This window comes from Diabrotica virgifera, chromosome 5 (genome assembly GCF_917563875.1).
Source record: "Diabrotica virgifera virgifera chromosome 5, PGI_DIABVI_V3a".
In the NCBI taxonomy this organism is placed as follows: Eukaryota; Metazoa; Arthropoda; class Insecta; order Coleoptera; family Chrysomelidae; genus Diabrotica; species Diabrotica virgifera.
In genome coordinates this window covers 15,076,469-15,096,759 of record NC_065447.1, presented here as the reverse complement: position 1 = coordinate 15,096,759, position 20,291 = coordinate 15,076,469, and the positions used below count along the sequence as shown (strand labels likewise).

The 20,291-nt window shown below is 33.8% G+C and overlaps 1 protein-coding gene across 1 annotated transcript in view; it reads left to right on the top strand.

Annotated features, from left to right (window-relative positions):
• Nucleotides 1–20,291, top strand: part of LOC114326926 (protein sidekick) — a 1,222,968-nt gene that overhangs the window by 311,818 nt on the left and 890,859 nt on the right. The gene's annotated exons all lie outside the window — the stretch shown is intronic.

The following is a 20,291-nucleotide window of genomic DNA, read 5'->3' as shown; positions in this document are numbered from 1 at the left end:
GTACGTCCGACCGCAAATATAACTCATCCGTCATTATACCAGGTAGAATCACAAATGAGGTGTCAAATGAAAGCTTATAATCCAAGGATGATACAAAAGGTGGGAATTTGACCTAGGACTTCCGGCTTTAGAAATGCGACCAGAAGTACTGTTTTAAAGTCACTGGAATACTGTACAATACTGGAATATATTATTTGACGCGCCTTATACTATTTCGGTGACTTTAAAAGAGTACCTACGGTAGCAAATCTAAAACCGGAAGTCCGGTGTCAAATTTCTCATCTTTTGTCATTCTACCCGGTATGATGACGGAGGAGTTATATTCGGGGTCGGACGGACAGACAGCCTAGGTCAAATTTCTCACCTTTAGTACTAACCTTGTTTTATAAGCTTTGATTTGACACCTCATTTGTCATTCTACCTGGTATAATAACGAAGGAGTTGAGTTTACAAACAGACAGACGTGGATAATTCAACGTTTTCACATTTTTTCAAAATTGGTGAAAACAACAACATAATAAACTTTACTTAATTGGTGTTTCAAAACTACTTATTTTTTTATACATTACACAATAGTACAAGTTTCTAGCAAGTTAAACTTCACAATGATTTAAAATAATCAAGTAAAAACCTATCTATACATAACATATTAGAACATACCTAAAATACACAAATGATACATTTAACACACAAATATAAAATATCACAAAAAATTGTAATGTGATAATATGAAAAAATAGAGGATACGGCAACGGTGTTACATGTCATGCTCGGATCCAATGCCAGAATCTACTCAGACATATTAGGGTGCACTAATAACCAAACTGTCCCATAGTTTAGGTGATAACTTGGAGTTTAGTAGGAGAGTACTAGCAGTTTAGTTGGTATCTAACTCTGCCATGTAAGGTCCTACTTTTAAATATTTAAACCAATATGGAAATATTTTTAACATCCTTTAAAAATCTTAGAATATAATGTAACCTTAACAATTTAAAAACAACTCGAGGGTTTTTACTCGTATATTTTGGTGGCTTAAAACATGTAAACCTGTGATAACACTGATGATGGAATAGTGATTCCGAAAACGTTTTGTTGTGATTTAACCCTTTTTAGGGATTTTAAATATACCTTTTACAAGATAAGGTTTTTATTTTCTTTTATACATATAAACTTTTCACAAAAGTGATCAAAAAAGACTGGTGGCTAAATTAGACTTCTATCATCTCAGAGAAAAAGCTGGATTTAGATTGGGATACAGCTCTAACCATTTACTACCGATAAAGAACCTGCTAGAAGTACGGGTCTTAATTAAGAAGAAATTTATTCGTTACAAAAGTCAAATCTTGAACCAAATAAACAGCAACAATTAGATTCGAATCGAGATCGAGAGACGAAAAGAAGACGTAACGTATCGAGAAACGTAAAAAAGTGAAAATAAGAAAAATAAAGAAGACGTGCTAAGAAATGAATGCATTTAACTTAATTTAATTAACAGAGATGGTGGCACAAATGTTATTTCTTCTTCCTCAGCCGGTGAAAAAGCGTCTTCACACCTTAATTTCAAACTGGAAAGTGAGTAGAAAGCAGAATCTTTTATAGACACAAAAAAATTTTCTGGGCAAAATACCGATTCCTATATTTGACGAAAATATTAGAATTCTTGGTCGCTCTTAAAGGTATCTTAGATTATGCCGTGTGTTTGAATATTTGCAAACAAAAGCCATAACGGCCCAGTTACTCGAAACAGATAGTTCGTCGAAGTTAACAGAATTTTCCTTGACCTAACGGGATATTTTTCGAACAACCTTTTAAGGGATTGTAACGGGTAGTTGAAAAAATAAAATTTTATGTAGAAAATTCGCAAGACGGTGCCAAAACGATAAAGCACAGAATATTTAGGTAATAGTGGAGCTGTAGTAATGCTCTACTGAGTGGTCCAGTGGCGTGCGGTGACTTTTTCTAAAGGGGAAGCGATTCAATAACGATATAAAAATATTTTCTTAAGGGTCGAGGGTCGAGCCACTTCCCACCTGATAACACTCTGATGCGCTATAGGGGCTCTCTATCAGCAAAGTGCTTATGTGAGACGTCCTGGGTACAAGGAGTCACACACTAAATCCTACCCCGATCAATGCGTGAGGCACTCTATTGCCGCTATTTCTAGTGACTATAGTGACCTATCATTGATCTGTATTGCTTGCTTGGTCCTTAAGTCCTCGCTCCGGGCTTCGTTTCCTAAAGAAGAGATCTATTTAAATGTTTTTTTTAATTCCGAGGCATTTTCCATAACACACAACTTTCAACAATATGACACTTATTTATACTTGAGCTCTATTCTCCTATCAACTTCTGATAATTGTTGAATTCAGTCTTTTTCAATGGACTTGTAAAGTCTGTCTTCGCTTGTTGAATTTCTTGTAAAACTTTTAATGCATTTTAATACTGAAAAACTTCGTTCAACTGATGCACTTGTGACTGGGATAGTTTGTAGTAATTCACACAACTTGGACACTTCACACAGGGACTTTTTTAAACCAGTAGTTATAAGAAATACCCAGATTTCTGAGTATATCTTTATCACTAATGTGAGTTGTTTCATAAACAACACTTAACTTATAATGCAAAGCTGGCATATCAAAATATTATTTTCATTATTTAATCGTAGTGAAATAAATTCCTCTGTGGGAAATTTTGATGAATTATAATTAGAAATATTAAATAAGAATATATTATATAATTCTACAAATTTTAATTCGTTAAAATTTTGAAAGCGAAAATTCATTTTTTGTAGAATGTTATCAAAAGGTCTCTCTGTTGTCGACATTATCAATCTTCATTCTTTTTCTTTCATGTTCAAACCCCATATTTTCAGTTTTATCCCAAATATTTTTAAACTGCTCTCGTTTTTTAATTATCGTATTAATAAAGTCATCAATTTGTCTTATACAAAATGCATTGTCAATTGACTTCATCTGTAAAATGTCAAATAAAAGATCAGTAAAAGGAAAAATCTCTGCAAAAAATTTAAATCGAAATATTCTTTAACCGAATGTATGTACCTAAGCACCCCTTAGAAGCAGTAACAGTCAGAGCATCCCACTCTTGGAAGGCGATCGAACGATCGCTTCTGCAGGGTACCAAAATTCGCGCGACTAGTGGGTGCCGTCATTGAACCCTGACCAATTTTTATACGGGAAAACTGCATGACAAGCGGCGATTTTGAGATGCGCTTCTGTCAGGGGTGGACCGAGTAGTTGAATTGTGTGCATAGTGCATATTGAGTTCCTTCCTATGCGATTAATTTTTAATATTTTTCAATGCCTATTGCCTAGGTAATAATATGTAGATTACTGGGATTGGGGAAAATTTTTGATAATTAAATATTAGTTAATAATGTATTTTGTTATATCGAAGTATATAATAGGGAAGCGGCGCTTCCCCCGCTTCCATGGACCGCACGCCTCTGGAGTGGTCCCAGTATAACGGAAACTTTATTAGCACGGTCAACAAAATAGTTTCTTACGAACATACAAAAATTATAGCATATACTGTTTTTTTATTATCTATATTTTTGATATTTTTATTACTGAGTGTTTTTATAAAATTTAATAAAATAAATAAAAATTAGACAAAGTATAACAATCTGCTCTTTGGATGATTTACTCGTAGTTTGATGATTTTTCAAATATTAATCATCGACTAATTTCTGAACAGGTGGCTATGGCATGACTCGTTTACCTTATGTTCGAATAATTATTCGGACATATAAAAATGATTGAAAATATTTTTTAATGTAAGTCCATCTTTGAAATACAACAGTGTCTACACTGCAAATATGTATAAGGACAAAAGTGTTTAGTGTTAGTTTTTGCTTAAAAGACCATGTGTTAGGAAATAGCTTTCTATCCCGGTACCACCCTCTTCACCCTGCAAGCATCAGTGAAGCTCGCCTCTTTTAAAAGCTCAGAGGCAGTGTGTTCTCAGCATCTCAGCCGAGATCCAGGCAACATCCCGTTACGTCACTAAGTGAATCCGTCAAGGATAAAGTGTGAATCGTGAAAACTTCGTTCTCTATCTGTAATACGTCCGTCAGGGACAACCAAAGTTACGTAAAGCCACGCAACAGCTCTCTGTCTGTTACACCCTCAAAAGATTCCGCCAAAGAATCATCACTCACCTGTTCTCAGGCTCAAATAAGAAGAAGACGCATAATAGTACAAATCGCGAAAGACTCATTGTAGCTCGTAAGTATTTATTGTAGTTGTAGTAACTAGGTACATATTTAGTTTTCTTTCGATCAACACTAGTGTTGCATCCAACCATTTTGCTTAAGTGTTTTGCTCTCTTTCTCTTTCTCTCTCTCTCTCTCTCTCTCTCTCTCTGTCTCTCTCGTCTCTCAATCAACACTAGTGTTGCATCCAACCATTTTGTTTATATGATTCTCTCTCTCATAGGTTTGTTTTGTTGTCTGTTTGTATATATCTCTACGGTTAATAAATAGTTTGTACTCGTTAATAAAAGCTCCTTTTAACCTTAGTGTTTTAAACCCTCTTCCACCCTTCTATTACAGGTACAGGTAGATTTTTTTTGTAAGCATTTATTAACAATCAGAATTACATATTCTATGAGTTAATTTGATAACAAGTACAATAACTTATATCAATGTAGTATTGTACACTACAATGGCGTTATGAGGTACATCACCCAGCGGCTTCACCTCTGTTGTTTAGTGGCTGCAGTAATGGTAATATTAATTGGTTGGGGTGGCCTTCCAATTTCTCGTGGTGTCTGCTGGCTCTTTCTTGAATTACTCTGCTGACTAACGGGATGTTTAGGTCTGTATGAAGGGTTTGGTTGGAAATGTACCACGGGGTATTTGCGATGGTGCGTAGAATTTTTGATTGAGTTCTTTGGATAATTTTTGTGTTTGATTTGCTGGCACAACTCCATAGTTCTATACTGTACGTCCATATAGGTTTGATGACTGTTTTATAAATCAGCAGTTTGATCTCAATTGAGAGTCGAGATTTTCTACCTATAAGCCAATTAATTTCTTTCACTCTCAACTCAATTTGTTTCTTCTTCTTTAAAATGTGTTATTTCCAGTTTAATTTAGAATGAAGATGAAGCCCCAGGTATTTGACGATGTTCTGTTGTGGTATGTTGACTTGATTAAGGCTAATATTTGGGCATTGGTCTTTCCTTAGTGTGAAAGTTATATGTGTTGACTTAGTTTCATTAGCTTTTATCTTCCATTTCTTTAACCACTGTCCAATTTGGTCTAGGTGTTCTTGAAGTTTTAATACAGGTACAGGTAGATAGCCTCATATTTCGTTTTAGAACCAGCACCTATAGTAATACAGTATCTCTCTTGTTTAGCATGTTCTATATGAACGTACTATTGTTATGTTGGGATACTATTATCTCAACACCTTATAAAAATCCATTTTCAGGGTATCTGTTTGTCACCTACACATAAATGTAAATATAACAATAAATTTCTCATTAATAGTAAATAGCGGCCGAATAACATGTCATATAACATTTTTTATTACAACATACAAAACCAAATAGGCCGCTCATCATATAATTCACGCCATATTTGTCAGATACTAAAATGAAATACCAATATTAGTAAATGAAACAGTTATGATGACAAAGAAACGTCATTAGGGAACAAAAACGATGAGCTAAAGCGTTCAAATATGAAATAAGGAATAGCAAACAGCGTTTGCTACGTCATTTATGATTCAGTGACAAATGATATGTAATGGCGCTGTGAATTATTTTCTTGTTTATATTCGTTCCCTTGCCAGGTCAGTCTAGGGTAGAGTTAAGGGATTACCTGAGGTTTATGCAGCAAGTTTGTAATGAGGCTTTGATTAACTTTCGGATTTAATGAACAAGTTGGAGTTGTAAATACGAGAGATGATTAGACTTAAATTTTGAGACGGATAGGTGTATTAAGGTAGTTTACCCTTAAAATTATTAAAGGGAAAAATCTTGCAAAAAAATGTTTAATATAATATAAACTCCCGATTTCAGGTATTAAGAACCTTAGTTGAACTTGGGTCGGTTGACGTAAAAAATGACATTTCTAAAGCACGTAATATTTATACTTAGGTCTGGATCCCGCGTGTGAAAAAAAAGTTGATTAATAGCAAGCTGAAAATTTGTTAGTAGCTTAAGGGTGTCTAGTCGGACAAACTTTGATATATGGGAACACTGGAACAGGGGAAGTTTTAATTGTGGAACAGGTTAAAAATTTGGAACGGTCAGACCTCGAAAACGGCACATGTATTTTGTCCGACAGAACAGACTTAAACTATTCGAACAGAGATTAAACTCTCATGCAAAAATCAGGCTGCTATTTGTCACCAAATGGGCGTTTTAATGAGTGGAAATGAAGAATATGTCAAATGACAGGAATTATGACAGGTAATAAATAGCAGTCTGATTTTTGCATGAGAGTTTAATCTCTGTTCGGAGAGTTTAAGTCTGTTCTGTCGGACAAAATAAATGTGCCGTTTTCGTGGTATGACCGTTCCAAATTTTTAACCTGTTCCACAATTAAAACTGCCCCAGTTCCAGTGTTCCCATATATCAAAGTTTATCCTACTAGACACCCTTAAGCTATTAACAAATTTTCAGCTTGCTATTAATCAACTTTTTTTTCATACGCGGGATCCAGACCTATTACTATAATTAGATATACCTACCGGGTGGTGAATGGTAAAACGGGCCATAGGAAACTCAATGTAAAATTCTAAACTGTTGAATGCCTGCTTCCCTAATTATTTTACATCAAAAGTCTGCGATTTAAATGCACTCCAAAATTTTGAAAAAGATGATACATTTGTCACAGTAGGTATATGTGTGTAAAAGTTAGGCCACACGTTACTATTTAACTGACAGTGCTCACACCACTGACTGAATAAAAATATTTATTATTAATACTTTCTACGCAACTGAGGGTATCTTATCAACTGTATTGTTTTTAAACAATAAATAATAAATTAAAAATATTGACAGTTCAAAAATGTGAAAATAATAACTTCATTGTGACACATTATTGCACTGTGTGTGGTCTAATTTTGGGCTGAAAAACTGAAAAATGTATTACATTTTTACAAAATTTTGGAATATGTTTAATTCGTAGAACAATTTTAACAGTTGTTTTCAATACAGATTTCAATCCTCTACAAATAGTTTTTAATAGCTTTTGATGTAAAATAATTAGGGAAGCAGGAATTCAACAGTTTAGAATTTTACATTGAGTTTCCTATGGCCCGTTTTTCAATTCACCACCCGGTATACAGTATCGGTAAGAATTTAACGTATATATTCATTTTACACGGGAGGAAGTAAGAGAAACATATTTAAAACGGCATAGCGATATGAGGTTCCTGAGATATCTTGTCGAAAATCTAATAGTGGAATTAACACAAGAGGAGAAGGTCAACATTGTTGCCCAACTTATTGTTGTATTGAAGGTTATGTGATTGAAATTCATGTTGAATAATAAAACAAACATAAAAACACAACAATGTTTTTTTAATATACATAGAATATTGTCAACTTGACTAATTCGCTCTACAATAATAGCTCCCTCAAAAGATAAATATTAATCTGATTACGTGCACAACCCAGTCCCTGGAAACAAGCCCAGAGCCCTGACGAAGACTCTATAGAGGAAGCTGAAAGCTCGACATCGTTTAACAAGATTCGATAGGAAAAGTGAACAAGTTAGAACAATAATTTTCTACTAATGATCTTTCCTTGGGGTATTTCTATCACCGTATATCTATTATAAACTGGAGGACTGCAGATTTGGAAATTTGTATTGAAAACAAATGTTGAAATGGTCGTAAGAGTTAAATATATTCTAAAATTTTGCAGAAATATACATTTGCCAGAGTATTGTTGTAAATGCAAAATGTGTATAACGGGTTGCGTTCGGTCACAATGATGTTAGATATTAACAATATTTGAACTGTCAATATATTTTTTTTTTATTTATTGGTTAACCCTCCGGTAACCACACTGCGGTACTCCGTGCCGCATTTTAGTTTTGATAAGTTTAAAATAAAAAATAAAATAAAGTAAAAGTTTAAAGTAAAATTTACCCATATTCTTTCGTACACACTACTATCTATTTAGATATGTTTGAGTGACTATCTTTAAAATACTACGTGCGGCTATTGCATTTTCTGAAGTGTTTTATCAGTTTGATATTGAGCGTTGAAGTAAGAGTTGCTCAATAATTTTTTTTTGCAAAAATCAAAGTGAGAAAAAATATATTGCAATGTGTGTTTATAAGACTAATTCAATTATTTTGTATTTGGGTATTTTACTTTAGGGATGATTGTGAAATTTTTTTTAGTAACATTTTCTTTGTTCATATTACATTGTAAGACTGACTACTCGTGTTTTTTATTTTGCGCCTGAGTCGTTGCATTTTGCTAAAGTCATACAATAGAATGTTAAAAATAACGCTTTTCTTTTGTTATTCTAACAATTTTTACATATTTTTAACATCTAATACCATTTTTTATATGTTCTGCATTAGGTATCGCAGTGTGTTCACTTATGTAACTTTACGAGACGTAGCTACCGTAGGGAAAGCAATGTACTCTGTTCATCCTTGGCAGATATTTTACATACGTCCCTGAACTGGTCATAGTTTAAGGTACAGTGGAACCTCGATAAGTTTGATTATTCGGGACCGCGGCGGATCCGGGTTATCGAAAATCCGGGTTAACCAGAGAATATGGTAAAAATTAATAAAATACTGTATACTTACAGGTAAACTCCATTATAATTGCGAAAACATGAAATACATATGAACAATACATCAAAATTACATACAGTTGTATACAGTATTGTTCATTTCTTGGTAAAAAACTCAGTCAAACCGAAAAATGTTTGTTTTGGCTGATGAAAATTGGTCCGGGTTAGCCGGACTTTCGGGATATCGGAGGCTGTGTTATCGGGGTTCCACTGGACCTACAATGTGGATTTAGAGTCAAATATAAATTTTGTATTTCATCGCAGATTAACCAAAAGTGCATACGTAGGTAAATATAAAGTGTGTTAAGGTACGTATCCATACAAGGGTGATCCGCGCTCGGTGTAGCAGCTCCACATAGTGGATACGTTGGTGATCGCCGCTCGGCGCTCACCCTCTTCGATTTAACCGGTTTGTGGTTTCTATGAAGGGAGCGCATGCCGTATCCATTTGAGCAGCTACACCGAGCGCGGATCACCCTTGTGTGGATACGTACCTTTATATAATGTTTATACTTATTGAAAATGGACGTGTTTTATTTATAACAGACCGACAATCTCAGGAATTAAAAAAGTTTCTATTTTTGTATATAATGTAATTTAAAAGCTGTCTAAAGGAAGTAATAATGCTGTAACATTAAACAACATGTAAAAATCTAAATGAAACATAATAACTCCTCCGGATATTCCACGGCTTCCCGAAAGAAGCGTGACCATTATACAAACCAGTCTGAGACGGTTCTTTTATATTCCTTCGAAGGTTTTTGCGGTTTATACTTTGGCCGTTAGCCATCCGTGATGTGTAAAACTACAAACTTCTATTAGTACAGTGATCGTGTCAACTATTGTTGTTTTAAATGTACCTACTGTCTCTCTTCGTTTATAGTCCAAGTAATATACTTCTAAAACATGTTCGTTAACATTGACCTATTGTTTTTTCTTGTGACTACCAGTTATCACCGCCTTTTCCATTGTCATTCTTTGTCCGATTTGTTAAGGAAGAAACTAACTTCAGCTTGCTATGCTATAATAGTGGAGTCACTGAAGGTTTTCATCTCCGATTTCGTTGAACCTCTATCGATTTTCATGAAAATTGGTGAGTAATTAGAGGATACCTAAAGGAAGAAAGGTGACATGATGCCAACTTGCGCTTTTACCCTGGGGGTGGATACCACCCCTTCTCGGGGGTGAAAATTATTTTATTAAAAATAATACCATAAATCGATAGAGGGACAAATTATAAGCAAAATTCGTTATATAAAGTTATTAATATAAATCAACACTTTTTGAGTTATTAAAGACCAAAGATTTTATTTTTTCGTAAAAAGTGCATGTTTTAAATCGGTTTTTCACGTATAACTCAAAAACTATAAGCTTTTACAAAATAGTTATTATTACTGAAATTGATAATAATAAAAAACTGAATACATTCTTTACTTAAAGAACTAAACTAATGTTAGTTCAAAGTGAGTTATTGGCAATTGAATGTGTATTTTTTTCGACGGCTACTCAAATCTAAGTATTCAAGCTTAAATAACGTGTAAACGATGCAATGTATAAAATATTCCTGCTAATCATGTGTCAACGTACTTCGGAATACCAATTAAATGAGCTTCAGAACAAGTTAATAGTGTCAAAATTAAGCAAGTAATGCTGAAAATAAAATAACCCTTTTGAATTTTTTAGGAAAAAGTGAAAAATAAAACATACGCCATTTCCACAAAAATTAAAATTTATAGTAATCCTTACAAGAACTTCTTTATATTGGCATAAGTAATGATTTCAATAATAATTTTGACCGGTTTAGAATGCATATTTTTGAAAAAAAAAGATATAATTTAAAAAAATCATAATTTTTAAAATTATTGTGTAATTTTCATATTCTTTTGATAATAACTCCAAAAATACTCAAGTAAAAAATTATATATACCCAAATTTTAGTTTTTTTAGTGTCAAATATTTAACGTGTTTTACTATTTCCATAGGTTAAAAAATAACCAAGATAGAAACGTTTAAATCCAAAATTTTGCTGTGAAAACCATGCAACCGGGGCCATTTAACCTTTTATTTTTAAAAAAGTAAGGGGTCTAAAAGATTAAATTCAACGTAGTTAAATAGCCCTTGGAATTAATTTTCAAACGGTTTTTCGACAAACCTGATATCGTAAAAATAAACAGAGTTATTAAAAAAACAATAACATTTTTTGGAAAAATTTTTAAAAGATAAATTTTGAAAAAATTTTGGTGCATAAATTTTAATGCTATCAACATGTTCGGGGGCTCACTTGATAGATATTTTTAAGTACTTTGACAAAATGTTTAATACGTTTGTGTTATAAAATGCATCATTTTCCCGTTATTTCAGCTTGAATAAGATTTTTTTACTCGCCGAAAAAAATATATATTCAATTACCTATAACTCATAGGTCTGGATCCCGCGTATGAAAAAAAAGTTGATTAATAGCAAGCTGAAAATTTGTTAATAGCTTAAGGGTGTCTAGTCGGATAAACTTTGATATATGGGAACACTGGAACAGGGGCAGTTTTAATTGTGGAACAGGTTAAAAATTTGGAACGGCCAGACCACGAAAACGGCACATTTATTTTGTCCGACAGAATAGAGTTAAACTCTCCGAACAGAGATTAAACTCTCATGCAAAAATCAGACTGCTATTTATCACCAAATGGGCGTTTTAATGAGTGGAACATGTAGAATATGTCAAATGACAGGAATTATGACAGGTGATAAATAGCAGTCTAATTTTTGCATGAGAGTTTAATGTCTGTTCGGAGAGTTTAAGTCTATTCTGTCGGACAAAATAAATGTGCCGTTTTCGTGGTCTGACCGTTCCAAATTTTTAACCTGTTCCACAATTAAAACTGCCCCTGTTCCAGTGTTCCCATATATCAAAGTTTATCCGACTAGACACCCTTAAGCTATTAACAAATTTTCAGCTTGCTATTAATAAACTTTTTTTTCATACGCGGGATCCAGACCTATCACTTTTAGTTAACATTAAAATATTTTTCTAGTAAAGCGTTTATTTCATTTTTTATTAGCTTCAATTTTGGTAATAATAACTTTTTTGTAAAAACTTATAGTTTTTGAGTTATTGATGACATGCATTTTTCTCAAGAAAAATTAAAATCTTTGATATTCAATAACTCAAAAAGTTTTGAATTATTATAATAACTTTATATAACAAATTTTGCTTAGAATTGTCCCTCTATCAAATTATGGGGTTATTGTCAATAAAATAATTTTCATTCCCGTGAAGGGGTGGCATCCACCCCCAGGGCAAAAGCGCAAGTTGGCACCATGTCACCTTTGTTTCTTGAGATATTCTCTAACCACTCACCAATTTTCATGGAAATCGATGGAGGTTCAACGAAATCGGAGGTAATAGCTCATATCCACCTTCAGTGACTGCACTATAAGATCGGTTTCAAAGGAATCAATGTAGCATCTTCCAAAATAACATATTTTTCTTTGCTTGAGTCGCAGCTTCGATATGGTCTTTCTTTTTGGGGTTGTGGTACAGCTGCCCAATCCGATGTTATTTCCCAAAAAAGAGCAATAATATATCTGTTTGGCCTCAGAAGAACAACACATTGCAGAAGCTACTTCAAAGATTACGGGATTTTAACACTTCATTCTTTATATATTTTAGAAACTGTTTGCTTAATTCGTAAACACTTACATGTTTTTCCAGAAAGACCTAATCATGATTATTTCACCAGAACTTTTAAATTTGACGTATATTTACCAATCCCGTCCTCTGAGTTAGCAAATAAATCTATATTACAGGGGTGGCCAAACTGTGGCTCGCGAGCCAAATGCGGCTCTTTGAATGATAATTTGTGGCTCTCAGTAAATGTACTAGAATTAGTTTTATTCTTTGTGTTTCAAAAGGTCTTTAATTACTGACAATAAATATAAAAGACTATGTAAGTATAACATCAGAACTTAGACAAGGGGACCCCTTATCACCGTTGCTATTCAATTTGGCCTTAGAATATGTACCGAATAAGTAAAATATCATCTGAGCTGACAAGGGATTTGTGAATTAAGGATCAAAACTGTTGTTGGCCTTTGCTAATGGTATAAGTGCATTCGCTCATTCTACAAAAGACGTGAAAGAGGTGTTTTCACAACTCGAGGAAGAAACAGGTAGTCTGGGCCTTCGAATAAATGAAGAGAAGACGAAATTCATGCTAGTAACCAAAAATCCAAGACCAAGAGTTACTCAGAACATTACTATTAATGACCATAACTTCGAAGTAGTAAAAGAGTTGAATTATCTAGGAGCGGTAATCACATATGATAACCACATATAAAAAGAGGTTTCAGCAAGGACAGCTGCGTAAAATAGAGGATTATACTCACTATCATCATTGTTAAGATTTAAGCTGCTAAAAATAAAATCTAAATTAAGACTGTACATGCCAATTATTCGCCCAGTTGTTACAAAATATGGAAGTGAAACATGGACTCTACATCAGCGGGAAATAAATAAGTTGCTGATATTTGAAAGCAAAGGCTCTCCGAATGATATTTAGCTCTCAAAGAAAAGAATTGACAGGAGAGTGGAGAAGGTGCCGCAAAGATGAATAATTGGTGACTGTGTGTGGTACTGAAAACATCATCAGACACATATCAAAACTATGATAAAATGGGCAGGTCATGTGGCAAGATCAAAGGAAGACAGAGTGTTAAAGACAGTGTTTTTGAAAGACGGTAGAAGATCAGTAGGCCTTCCCAGAAAAAGATGGAAGGATGATAAAGAATTGAAGTATCCTGAAATAGTAGTCTGCTTGTAGAATTATTTTCATATTTGAAACAACGATGTGAACCGTTTTATTTCACTTTAAAATTCGTGAAACAACACGAACACTGAGAGAAAAATTGAATACCTTTTTACACTTTTTAAATAATTGTTTAATTGCGGCTCGCGAAAAATTCCAAATTTTGAAAAATGGCTCAGATTATCAAGGAGCTTGGCCACCCCTGCTGTATTATATTCCGCAAAAAACTAAACAACCATCTCCCTCTACAACATTCTGACGAGTAGTTCTTTCAGGACAACATGCTCAGTAAAACAGGTTAAAAATAAAGTAAATATATTCAGGATATTTATATACAGTTCAGAATTAAAAATAACAAAATAAAATGTAATTCTGTCTTCGCCCCATTACGGAGAAAGCTCTCTTGATGGATGTCTGCAAAAGAAAAAGAAAATTCTATTTATTACTACCAAAAGAAAATATCCTTACACTTCACTCCAGTGTAAGGCACAAACAGTCCCACAATCAAAATATTAAATAATTATACGGACGTCCATACAACTCCGACCGGAGCTGACGGTAGCTGTTCACTCCACGGCTACATGGATCACATTCAATTACGAGTGGCGGATCTCGTTACTACATAGTTCCACCACTTAGGTTGGCCTACCTGTTATTAGCTGGCCAAGGAGTCTAGAGCTGATCGCCGCAAGACTGATTATTCTCGTTCGGTAGCAGCGTTGCCAGGCCCAAAAAATTTATTTCCCCAAATTGTGTTTTAAAAGTTGCCAGATTTTCAACAGAATTCCCCAGATTTATAAGGTTTTTTCCAACTCGATACAAAACCGTTCTTAAATCGTTACGCGCATGCGCAATGACGAAAATTTATGCGCAGTTACACATTTTTCGTTACTGCGCATACTCGTAACTGTTAAAGAACGGTTTTGTTTGGGGAACCCCAGGGAATATCATTGTTCGCGGTAGTCACAATTCTCCAAACTGTATTGAGAGTGGCCTATATGTGGAATCAGTCACCACGATCTTGTCGTTGTAAAACATTTAATATTCACATAATTACTGGACTTTCTAAAATAACTATCTTTTACTAAATTTAATAACATATTTTAGCCAGTTTGATTGGGATTGGGAAAGTAGGATTGCACCAATGCTCGGTGCTTAGTCCTTATTTATTTTCATTAGTTTTGGACCAGATAACAGCGAAACTACAGGGTAGTATTCCATGGTGCCTAATGTATGCTGATGATGTAGTGTTAATAGGAAATAGGTGAAAGAGACTTGGAACAAAAACTGGAACAGTGGAGACAAGCTCTGGAGAAAAAAGGTTTAAAACTTAGTAGGACAAAAACAGAGTATTTGGAATGTTCCTTTAAAGATGAAGTTACTACAAATAAAATGGTATCTTTGGATGGTGAAATGATTGTGAAAAGCAATAGTTTTAAGTACATAGGATCGGTATTACAGAGTAATGGAGAAGTAGATGGAGATGCATGCAGTAGAATTAGAAGTGGAAAGAAGCGAGTGGTGTGTTGTGTGACAGAAAAATTCCAATGAAGCTGAAGGGAAAATTCTATAAAACAGCCATAAGACCGGCTATGATGCACGGAACTGAATGTTGGGCAGTGAAAAAGAAAGAGAAACAACGAATGCATGTGGCGGAAATGAGAATGCTTAGATGGATGAGTGGAGTGACAAAGAAGGATAAAATTAGAAATGAGTATATTAGGGGAAGTCTAGGTGTGGCACCAATTGATGCCAAAATGAGAGAGCATAGGTTAAGATGGTTTGGTCATGTTCAACGTCGAGACGTTAATCATCCAATACGAAGAATAGCTGAAGTGCAGATTCCTGGAAGGAGTAGGAGAGGAAGACCAAAGAAGACCTGGGGGGAGACGATTAGGCAGGACATGTTGGTAAAGGGGATTAACATTGATATGACCCAAGATAGAATTGTGTGGAGAAATGCAATTAGGGAAGCCGACCCCGCATAGGGATAAGGCAAAGAGAATGATGATGATGATTTTAGCCAGTTTGATTTCCCCAGATATTAGTCATTTAAAAAAGGTTTTTCCCCAGTCCCCAAAGTTTATCAATTTTCCCCAGTTCTGGGGAAAATTCCCCAGACCTGGCATCCCTGTTCGGTAGTCTCCTTAAATACGTTCTCGGCCTGTCCTACCTCGGATGCCTCGGAGCAGGAGTGGAAAAGTAGGGTATCGGGTTGCGCGGGTGTCGGGACGCGAAAGGTTCTCTGCTGTCGATGTAGTCAAGTCGCAACATAGGGGGTCCCGTGGACACTTTTAGATCGCTGCGATTTGATGGTGGCATTATAGGATTTTTGGGTCGTTGAATCCAATGGAAGTGGTCTGGAAGCCCAAATTTGGTGCGTTTAATTGTTATTAACAAATTATGGTAAAATTAGGTGTTTTTCAGGAATTATTAGAAGGCCTGTAAATAAATTGATAGTGTTAAGGTCTTCTCTGGTGTATTTTTGGTCGCTGAATCGAATGCGACTAGTCGCGATTACTCAAAATATGTTCTTATTTTGTTAATAACAAAATAATAGTTTATTCGCCGAAAAGCTCGAAATGCGCTATCTACAGCAAGTTTGTAGTCTTTTTCATAGTATTTTTATACGCTAAATCGATTGCCGCTAGTCGTGATAGCTTAAACCACGTTTCGACTTTGTTATTAATAAATTATTGCAAAAATAACGGTTTATAGTACGTTAAGTCAATACATTTCGAGTTATTTGGTTTTTTTGTTAATGTTTTTTATTTTAAATTTTATGTTTTAAACAAATAAATCATTGTTTAAATCATATTTTCTTAAACATAATATTAATAACTTTGATTTTAACTTTTCTTTAACATAATAGATAAGAAACTCAATTGCAATTAGGAGCTATTCCCTGGAGGTACCCAGACTATTTAGTATTTATAAATTCGCATTGCAAGTTGACTATTGCAATAACGCCTACTGTAAGTTATTTTGTGGTGTTTAGTGTTTTTTTGAAACATGCAAATGGCGAATTTTTGTACGTGATACGAAGGAGCTTCAAGGAGTGTATGGAAATGGCTTTGACCATTTCAATAAAGAAACAGAAATTTTCAGACAATAAATTATCATCCAGAAGCATTGCCAATTATTATTAATTACCAGGCAAAGTGTGTACCCTTTAAACCATATATTATGTTTTCTAAACATTTATAGACATGGTGGCGTTCTATGAAAAATATAAATACTACAGGATTGGAACTTGCTTAACAGCTCCACACAGCTAATGCATCGTCAGCCAACATAGGAAAGGCTCTTCTCCTCAACATACGCTTTACCATTCCAAATTACGAACTACGTAATCGGCTAGGCAATGTCAAAGCTGCTAAGTTGGTTTCAATTTTTAAAGAGCTTAATTGCATAAGTGATGACGTGACTGATCAGATATCAGATCGATAATTTTAGATTACGAGATTACTATGAGACTGGAATAGTTTTGAGACATTTATTAACTCTTGTATGCAAACTGTTTTAAGTTTTCCAATTTTCGTTAGGTTCCGTTTATTAATAAATAAATAATATGTATGTTAAAAAGTTTGTGTTTGATTCACGATTAGTTTACCGTGAATATACGATGCTATTAAATATTACTGTAGCAATTAAAATAATATTCGGCGACACTTTTCGATAGAACTCTTTATTGATTGCTAGAGGTGTTTACAGATCAAAGTTTTGTTCGCTACTACATACTAAAATTACAAAAAGCGCTCGACCAGAAATCCCGTGTGGTGGGGAAAGCAAAAATGTCTTTATCTCTTCTACAAAATTTCACTTTGGAAAAGAAAACGTAATTAACCAATCGTCATCACTGTCCTTCTAAGAAGCAGCAACATAGCTTGCCTCGCATAAACTTTCCAAATACCTAACTTTATAAAGAGAATCAGGAATACAATTGACAAATATTACCCAGAACTATGGGTAAGAATGAATGTATTTTAATCTATTAAGATATTTCTGGAAAATAATTTACCCAAGCTTTAGGAATGTTCTGATATGCATCTACATGTAAAATAAAATCGAAACAAAGATTAACTAAACCATAAGGAGACGGAACAGTTTGTATAATGTATTTGAGAATTTTTTTCATATTTATTTATTATTTTAATAAAGAAAATTAAAAAGAAAACGCTTGTTTAATTTAAGTGTTTTAAACTGTTTTAAACATTAACAAATGTTTAAAACAGCTGTTTAAAACAAAATGTTTAAAACGAAACAACCCTGCCTAATTTTACCATAATTTGTTAATAACAATTAAACGCACCACATTTGGGCTTCCAGACCACTTTCATTGGATTCAGCGACCCAAAAAACCTATAATACCACCATCAAATCGCCGCGAACTAAAAGTGTCCACGTGACCCCCTATGTTGCGACTAGGTGCTGAAGGCATATCATTACAACATCTTTCCCGAAATTTTGTAAAATGACAAAAGCCTATCTATCTGAAAGACCATATTATTCAGTAGAAGAATTTCCTAATCAATAACTAAAAAATTACAGTACCCTTATGTACAAGTAGTATTATTGATCGATATTTGGGCGTCAGTAATTTTCAATTTTCAATGACAGTAAAGCATATTTCTATTCGACATATTCTATTCTATTCTATTAATACCTGAACACTTTTACTGAGGAAGAACAAATACGATTAGGTTGGATATACTTGACATACTTGACAATATACGCTAGTGAAGAAAATTAATGGTGGTATGAACCAAAACAGAAAATATTCTTCTATTTCTTCTTTTTGCGTAGATATTGCGTGATATCTTTTTTTTTTTCAATCTGCCTTCAGTAAGTTATTGTTCTATCGTATTCGTGGTCTTCGCACTGATCGTCTTCCTATTGGGGACCCGTCTCTCGCCGTCCTTACTACTCTGTTTGTTGTCAATTCCGTTCTACTCTTCTGTTTTTTACCCAATTATTAATGTTGTCCACCTTGCATCTCCGTCGTATATCTGCACTTCTAGCTCTATCCCATAGTGTCTTACTATTTTTTTATATAGTGTCCCTATAGTCATTATTTTTGTTCTCTATGTAACAGGTCGTGTTTCTGCCATATATGCCATTATTGATCTGATGACTGTTTTGTAAATTCTGCCTTTCATTTCTTTTTCCGATATTTTCTTCTCCTTATCCAATTCAGGCAACCTGCGGCTCTGTTTGCCTTACTCACTTGATCTTTCACTTCTGTTTCGAGCTTTTCGTAGCTAAATAGTGTGATTTCTAACTATTTAAACTAGATAAAAATATATACATGTTGAAATTTTATTTAGTCTTTGATGCGATTCATCGGAGGGAATCCCTTCTTTAATTAAGAGGTATTCTTGTTGAAAACTCCTATCCACCCTCCTTGATTACTTTAGTTTAGAACCTTGAGTACTTTAGGATAGTAGGTACTTATTATTCCAAAGAGTACTTTTCTTTTTGTCTCAGCTGCAATCTTTTCTTATCTGTTGCTTTGTTTATTTCAGTATTTCTAGTATCTCTAGTTGAATTCCTTCTTTTTAAAGTTTTTCTCGTCAGGCATTTAATTTGTTAATATTTTTTTCTTTATAAATATACTCCTTTTGTGTTTATTTTGCATTTCCATTAAAGAAACAATTACTAAAGAAAGAAATCTTTAAACGTCCCAAATTTTATTAGGTTTCTGTGTTCTCTGTTTTTTACTAAAATCGTCTAAAATATTGATTAACCCTCATACAATTTAGGGTAAAATTTATAAAACATATATCTGTCATTTTCTCTGAATATATAGCTAAAATATCTAATATATAGATTAAATTAAACTGGAAATCAGTGAAGCATCAAAACGAATTTGAATGCCCTGTCCCGTGCGTCCCAAAAACTCTATTACTAATAGAGGCGCAATTAATAATACATTTTGCGGATATGGGCAAATTGCTTGGGCACTATGGGTAACTATATATGTTTAATGGTTTGGTTATCCAGTAATTACGAACTTTCTATGTTAATGGAACTAACACGCCAACGAGAATGAATAAGTATCCAATGTGGATATTGATTATTGTACTATGTACAGGACGATGAGTATTAATTCTCAAAATATATAGTAGTTCAGAGAAATAAGGAAAAATATCCTGTTGGTGACATAACCCCCTCCAGGCCGAAACCAAATTTTTTGAGTAGTATGGACATCTATAATAATAACATATATGTTTCCTGCAGCCGATTTTGATGATATACATAGTTATAAACAAATGAAGATCAAAAACGGTAAATTTTCACTTTTTTCGTCTATTACCAAAAAGTTACGCATTTTAAACAAATTTGAGAGTACGAAGCTCATAAATCGTATAAAAAACTTCAATATGGCGTTCGCTGAATATGTCTATCCTTATTGGTTGCTTAGAAAATTGCAAAATACATCATAAATTTTGAGTTTTTATAAAGTTAATATTCATAACTTATGTAAAAATTAACTTAGAACCTTCTTAATACACGGAATGCTGAGACTTCTGGGGCTTAAATCTTACCCTAAATTTCAGAGTAATCGGTCAAATTGTTTAAAAGTTTTTTAATTTGTTTATCCAAAATTAGTTTTTTTTGCAACACTATAAGTCAGAAAATGGTGAAGTTACGGTAATAATTTGGATAGTTTATGAAAGAAGAAGACTTACACTATTA